At 41.2% G+C, this 7,950-nt stretch overlaps 1 non-coding gene across 1 annotated transcript; it reads left to right on the top strand.

Moving 5' to 3' along the window:
* Positions 1 to 794: 794 nt before the first annotated feature.
* Positions 795 to 927, top strand: LOC126032018 (small nucleolar RNA SNORA51). Its single transcript, XR_007503802.1, has one exon. It is a non-coding gene; the product is annotated as a small nucleolar RNA SNORA51 (small nucleolar RNA).
* The last annotated feature ends 7,023 nt before the right edge of the window (positions 928 to 7,950 follow it).

The raw sequence follows: 7,950 nt of genomic DNA, 5'->3' as shown, positions 1-7,950 counted from the left end.
TTCTAGACATTAGCCAAAATATGAAAACAACACAAATATGCATGAACAGATGTCTGAATAAAGAAACTATAGTACACTATGGAATACTACTTGGCCATAAGAAGAGATAGTGTCATGCAATTTGCTGCAGCATGAATAGATATCACATTGAATGAAATCCATCAGAGGAAGAGAACCAGACTCGAAATGATCTCTCTCATATGTGGGATATAAAGAAACTTCATGGGGAAATATCAAGTATCCAATAGCAATAGAAGCATAGAGCAGGAGAACTAGTTTTCAGTGGGAAGCTTGACACTGGAGAAGGTTAGAGGAGGGAAATAGTAGAGATTGCCTGCCACAGGGGCAAGCATGAGGGCAGGAGGAAAACTAAGGACATTGGTTCAGTAGTAAACCCTAATATTGTGTGTTGAAACAAATAATGTACACCTAAAACTATATCATAAATATCCTTGTAATTTTGTGATTCAATAAAAAATTTAAAGAAAAACATTTATTATTATAATAATACCCAGAGACAATAGAGATGAGGGCTGGAAGGAATGGCCCAAGGCCTAAAGCTTACCACAAAGAGTGGTGAGTGCACTTAGAGAAATAACTACACGGACAACTAGTATGACAATGGTAGTGAGTCTCAAATATAGGCAGGGGATGGGGGAGGAGGAAAATGGGAGGCATTGGTGTTGGGAAGGTGGCACTGATGAAAGAGGGGTATTCTTTATAATGACTGAAGTCCAACTACAAACATGTTTGTAACCATGGTGCTTAAATAAAAATATTAATTAAAAAAAATAGGCCTCCCAATGCTTACCACAGGCTGTGTTCTCTATACTGACTCTATAGAAAGAGGAGGTACAGTAAATGCACCCCATATACACCTAACCCAGGCCCTTTGCCTGGTCTGTATTGTGAATGGGGGGGACAAAAAAGGGAAATAATCTAGGCACCCCTTTTTTCCCACTAACCAGCTCTAAACCAAAACCAAAGCCTTCTCTCTCCCCCCAAGTAAGATTCCTTACACTTTTCTTTTTCTCCTTTTCTCTCCCTATTCTAGTGCATCTATGTGATAAAAAGAAATGTAGAAACACACACACAACATACAGATTTATGAAGTCCAGTCCACACACGAAAAAAATGAAATTTTAAGTAAAAAAAAAGATGAAGTTAAAAGGGTAGAGAAAGAGAAACCTGCTGGCTAGATGAAGGGCCCCACTCTCCAGAGCCCTGACTAATGTTAGTGCAGCTTAAGGCCACTTCCCCCTTTTAATGAAAATTGAGGAAAGAAAGAGGCATTTGCTATTCTAAAAAGCCACAAGTCACAGAATGCAAATGTGCCCTATTGGCAAAAACCAAATGAAAGGAACTGCAGGGACTTCTCTGCCTAGTTAAGCAGAGCAAATTTTCCCCCTTGAAGGCCACGTTTACCCTTCAGAAATCACATCTCCTTAAGCACAGAAACCTGGACACGCATCATTTTCAAAAAGGGGATGTTGCCTTAGCCCAGCCCTGTCCTTCAAAGAAAACACACACACAATCCATCATTGCCCTGAACAGCTGCTGCAGCATGGCAGCTGCAAGAGAGAGAAGGAGCTGCAGGACTCACATCTGACCTGATGTTTAAGTGACTGGTGCCTAGGACCTGTGGGGGCCATAGCCTTGACCTGTCTCTAGGGCACAGACACTCTCTACCAAGGAGGAGGTGACCTTCAGTGAACCAGGAATCCAGTTCTCAGATCACATCCTGAAGTCCTTCTGGTACCTAGTGTTCTATGACAGCAACACAAATGGACTGAGATAGAGAGATTGCTGTCATAAGAGAGGGACATGGAAGTTGAATAGTAAGTAGGAATTAGCTCTTTAAAGGGAAGGGGAAAATTAACATTATGGGCTGAAGAAATACCATATATACTCGAGTATAAGCCGGCCTGAGTATAAGCCGATCCCCCTAATTTTACCCTAAAAACCGGGGAAACCGACTAGAGTATAAGCCGAGGTGGAAAAAGCAGCAGCCACTGGTAAATTTCAAAAATAAAAATATATATCCAAAACAATTACAATAATTGAGGAATCCGTAGGTTAAATGTTTTTCAGTATTTGTTTCTAAAGAAAAACTGTAAATTAACAACAATAACTTTAAAACTTTATACAAAGTACAGAAAACTGTAGCTTAACAGGTAATCAAGCTAAATCACAATAGTTAAAATACTTCAAAACTGGGTTCCTCCTCTTTTCATCTGTGTGTCCAAACAGAGCTTTAGCCGTATCTGATGTGAGGGTGTCAGCATAGACATTGTCATCATCATTGAGTTCACAGATATCATCATCACTGCTGTTGGTCTCATACAAAGTGCAGAATATTGTGGGTTAAGTAGTTCAGTGGCATCCAGTTCAGTTCATTTCAGTGCTTACCTCTTCAGCTCAGCCTCGACTTGTGGATTGAGCTGAAGCATCGCCCCCTCCAGCAGAAAGAGGAAGAGAACTGGAGACAATGTGCACCAAATCAAATAACCTGTATGACCCGAGTATAAGCCGAGTCCAGGTTTTCAACACAAAAACTTGGCTTATACTAGTGTATAGGTACCCAAATGAAGCTCTTGTGAACCAATCTGGAGCAGAGCTAAAGATTTTAAAAGCCAGCAAGAACATGGTAGCAGTGAGTGAGTGAGTGAGTGAGATGTAGAATAAGTTGGGTTGAACTGGTTGTGTCAGGAATGAAAGTGTAGCTCTCAGGAGAAATTTGTGTGTTTCATTACAGCCAATATATATATATGGAGAATGTATATGGAGTTTTGGTTTAATTTTTGGACCACACCTGGCTATGTTAATGGGTCACTCTTGGCAGTGCTGGTGGACTACATGTGGTTGCTCGGATTGAGCCAGCATCAGCCACATGTAAGGCAAGTGCGTTAACCTCTATATCATTTTTCTATGTGATCTTCCAGGAAGTACAATAAGAATAAGAAGTGCAATAGAAAGACCAGAGAGACAGTCTGGTAGTTAAGGTGCTTGCCTTGCATGCAGTCAACCATGATTTGATCCCTGGCATCCCATATGGTTCCCCAAGCCACCAGGAGTAATTCCTCAGCACAGAGCCAAGAGTAACCTCTGAGCATGTCCAAGTGTGGTCCCAAAACAAAACAAAAAGAATTGTAGTAGAGATAAAAGAGATGTTAAAGAGACACATCCTGTATGTGTGTATATGTGTGTGTTACAAAATATTCTGTACAAAGTATGAATGGAGAAGCCACAGTGCAAACAAGGGAAGCCTGTTGAGATGCTACCCCAGAGGAGGAACTATGCCAGTTTCTTCATCCAAGGCTATGGCAGAAGAGATGAAAATATAGAAAGAAATTAGTGAGAAATTACAGGTCTTAGATATCTGGTTCAGAAATAGAAAAGCAGACAGGGAAGCTGCTTTATATTGGATTTGCTCAGTGTCATCTGATTCGGAAGAATTCAAGTACCGTATTTTTCACTCTATAAGACTCACCTGACCATAAGACACACTAGATTTTAGATGAGGAAAATAAGGGGGGAAAATTCTATAGCAGGGGCCTGAGCAGTGGCGCCGGAATGGGGCATTTGCCTTGCACATGGCTGGCCCAGAACGGACCTCGGTTCAATTCCAATTCCCTGGCATCCCATATGGTCTCCCAAGCCAGGATCGATTTCTGAGCGCAGAGCCAGGAGTAACCCCTGAGTGTCATAGGGTGTGGCCCAAAAACAACAACAACAACAACAACAACAAATTCTAAAGCAGTCCTCGCTTTGGCAGCACATACACTAAAAATCTTCCAAAGCAAATAGTGCAATGCAAGACACTTCAGGAGATGGCCACTGGGAACAACCAGCCTGTGAGGTCAAAGTATACTTACAATACGCCAGTTTACAGCTGGTTAAACAGATTTACCTAACTTAATTTTTAACATCAAAAAATAAAAAACACTTCCTGGGAGCCGGGAGTCTAGCAGGAAGAGGTTTGGCAGGCCCACGCCATGCCGGAGGCCTGCTTGGCCAGGCCTGGGGGGGGTGCGGGATTTGGGTAACCCCAGCACCCCTCTGCCGCCTTGCTCCAGATCTCCAGGGCTTCCCCGGGCCACACCCCTGGGCAAGCCAGTGAGTTGGGTCCCTTGGTGGAGTTTGAAGGTACCCTAGGCCTTCCCCCACTATCCATGCGGCTCCTTAGGGAGGGTCTGGGTGGGGCTCTGAACTTCTGTTCTCCCAGCTTCTTGAAGGATCTCTCCTTCCTGGGAGCCGGGAGTCTAGCAGGAGGAGGTTTGGCTGGCACTGGTAATCTCTGTCCAGTCTACATTTTCAAAATCGCGCGGGGGCGATTGCCCCCGCGCGCACAAGAAACATTAATAGTACTCTCACAAGAAACATTAATAGTACTCTCACAAGAAACATTAATAGTACTCACTATCATTGAATTATGTTTTTATGTATGCAAAATGTCCATTTTGTACTCTGCCCTTTTGCATACCCCTTCATAAGTTCATATTTCTCTTTAACTTCTTTAACTCCTATCATCATTACTCCTTTTTTACCCTTTCTAACTTAAGTACTGTTGAGTCCTAATTCACAGACCAAAGTGGTGCCCTAGAGTTAACACCCACCCAACTATTTTAAAAGGCATAAAAAGGACACATATCTTTTCAACATTTTATGGGTGTTTTCTTTGACGGCTATAACTTTTGCTAAATACTTTCTTATACAGTGATGATTCCCCCCCCCATGTTTTTTATCTTCTCTTTATGAACTGCTCAATATGGAATTTGGTGTGAAAGAATCCCTCAGTTTAATACTTATGTTTGAACCAAGTCATGGGTCTTGTTGGAAATGTTCTTATGCCCCCATATATCTGATAGCACCACGTGGCTTTATATCTTGTTTGCGTAGGCACAATAACATAGGAAAATACTATACATACCAATAAGTTCTTATCTAATAGAAATGGGAACTCACAAATCTTGTAGTGCAATGAGACCTTACACCCTGAACATTGACATAAAGACCTGGCACAGGCCTCAGAAGAATGGGCATTCTCCATTTACCCCTTGATCTACAGAAGACATTTACAAAACATCCAAGGTTGTATATAACATCACCCGGAGGCATTCCTGTACCAGGGACGACCCTACAGCTGCTCTGACATCGATCTACTCAAAAGAGACATCCCTTAACACTGAGAAGACAACAAGAACAATGACCTGTTTACTGGACAGGGCTTGCTGTATTGCCCCTTTATGGTGAGGTTTGTCTATAACATCACCTGGAAGCAATCCTCTACCACGGAAGACCCTACCACTGCTCAGACATCGTCCTGCTCAAAAGAGACTTCCCTTAACACTGAGAAGACTTAACAACAACAACCTGCTTACAGGACAGGGCTTCCTGCATTCCCCTTTCATGGTGAGGTGAAACGAAAAGGCACTCCACATCATGACTTCAATGTAGGGCATGCAGATTCCAGAATCTTTAATACAGAAACATGAGACCAACAACAGAGACTGTGTGATAAGTGTGTTGGCGCTACGGACAATGTCTTGGAGCGAACGATAACTTTCCTGAGGCCTAGAGCTGGTCTTATGCCAGGAAACTTCAGGGGTAGGATCTCTTTGTATTTAGGCCAAGGCTATTCCTTTCCATGCCTCTCATATTTTGGTGGGCCTATGCAAACAACAATTGCCACTCTAACACCGTTTTTACTGTGCTCCTTTGACTCTAATCCTTAAAACACACCCACTTAAAATTTGAGGTTAACTTAAGCTAATATGCATGTACATGGAAATGTAAAAAATACTATGCCTCTAATGTTTAAGGAGTTACGTAAGTTTGATGGCTTTAGATTGCCTTGTGTGCTGTTAAGAAATATTATAATGTGCTACAATCTGGGGACTTGAGGGAAAAAGTAATTGCACATGGATTCTGTTTTATTTATCTTAACTTTCTTTGGTGAAAATTCAAAGTTAAGATATCAGCAAGGGGACTTCTTCTGATAATTATGTTATGGGTGATTGTCCTTCCACTGTAACTTTACCTTATCCTCTTTCTTTGCATCTTTTGTTGTCATAATTCATAATAAAAATTATTAAAAAAATAAAAAAATAAAAAACATTTTATGTTTATATTTATGGCAGCATTTGCTCCATAAGATGCACAGACATTTCCCCCCGTCTTTTGGGGGTTGAGAGGAAGTGAGTTTTATGGTACTAAAAATATGGTAGATCTGAAGAATAGGCTATTGTGTATAGGAGTCTAATGTTCATAAGAGAGATCTGGCCAGGAGTGAAATACTTGAGAATCATCAGGATAAAGGATCTTTTAAATCATCGGGATGGGTAAAATCACTGAACAAAAGGTACATATTGAAAAGAAAACAGACTCTGGACTGAGCCTGGGTCAACAACATAGAAAGTTTAGTTAGAGAAAAATTAACTGGGAAGTAGGAGTGGGAATGGCTGAAAGAGGAATGAGGAAAAGCAAGCAATCAACTTGACACAAAAAGAAGAAACAGAGGGAGTTACTGATGTGAAAAGGAGCTGCTGAGAAATATAGTTACTACAACTCTAACCTATATAGGGAACAGCATTGGTCACTTTTTTGTAAGGTACTTACTAGCTATTATAAATAGCAATTTATCACTATCACTATTTTTCTTCCATCCCTTGTATGTTATACAACCATTTCAGGTCAACTTTTTTACTTTAAGTCTAATAATAACCACCTATCTATCCATTCACTCATGCATGTATCCATCAATCCATAAATCTATTCTTCCACCCACCTACCTATATATGCCTATGTCCACTCACTCCTATCCACAGATACATTTTCATATCTATACATATCCATCCATTTGCATTCATCTATCCTTCCACTAGCCACCTATTCTACTCATCCTCCCTTATTTATCGTGTTTCCATCCACATCATCCATCCACCCACTTATTTATCCACCCACCTTCTTGTTCAGCCACCCATCTGTCTAATATCCAGAATTTCAACCAAGTTGCAGGACACAGAAGAATACACAAGGAGGAGCCCTCGATTCTTTCTTTCAATTCTGCTTTGCCTTCTCTAATGACTTTTGTCTCTTGCTCCAAAGGAACTGTGCAAGACTTGCTTCACATCCATATAACGATATCCATCCTAGTGCTTTGTCTAGGCAAAGTATCTTGGATCCCAGTTTAATTATGTTGAGTTAGTAGTAGCAATAATAGCAATAACACCATGATTAAAACAATCTTCCTTTTAATGAAGAGAAGGAATATTTCTAGCTTTCAAATTGCCCACGTTGTTTTCATACAGGCTAGATTGCCTCTAGCCCAATTCAATCTACTATATCTCCGTTTCTTCCGTTTCTTTTAGTATTTGCATTTTCTTTCAACTTGTCAGCATGAAAAACTCTCGTGTAGCAATGCCTTAAAGGTCAGTTTAGTACCTTCAGCAAGACTGATGAGACTATTTTCTGTTGTGCAACTATTGGTAATGAGCCCCATTCTCTCCTGGAAGCAGATGGTGGTCCTGGCCTAGCTGGTGTGCCTGCTCATGTTTGATTGTCCTCCTTATTCCTTCTCCCAGCTGCCACTTGGACTTACCCTTGTCATTTATCCATCAGCTCCAGAAGAAGAGAAACTTTATTTCACACTCTCAACAGATATTCTTATATTGCTTAAGGATGCTCTTGTAACACGGGTCACATACCGATGAAGACAAAAATCAGTCCTTCATAGCGTCTTCTATTGAGCCAGAATGTACCTATTGCTAATTTCATCTCTTTCACTGTGCACTTCCAATGTGTGATGGTGTGTCTTGTGCCTCTTTACCCATCACCCATCAGCTCAGGTTTTTGGAGGGGTTTTTTTTTGGGGGGGGAATCACACCCAATGATGCTCAGGGGTTACTCCAGGCTATATGCTCAGAAATCACTCCTGGCTTGGAGGACTAT

Source organism: Suncus etruscus, chromosome 1, assembly GCF_024139225.1.
Source record: "Suncus etruscus isolate mSunEtr1 chromosome 1, mSunEtr1.pri.cur, whole genome shotgun sequence".
Lineage (NCBI taxonomy): Eukaryota > Metazoa > Chordata > Mammalia > Eulipotyphla > Soricidae > Suncus > Suncus etruscus.
The sequence above is the reverse complement of the archived record's forward strand: the minus strand, read 5'-3'. Positions and strand labels throughout refer to the sequence as shown.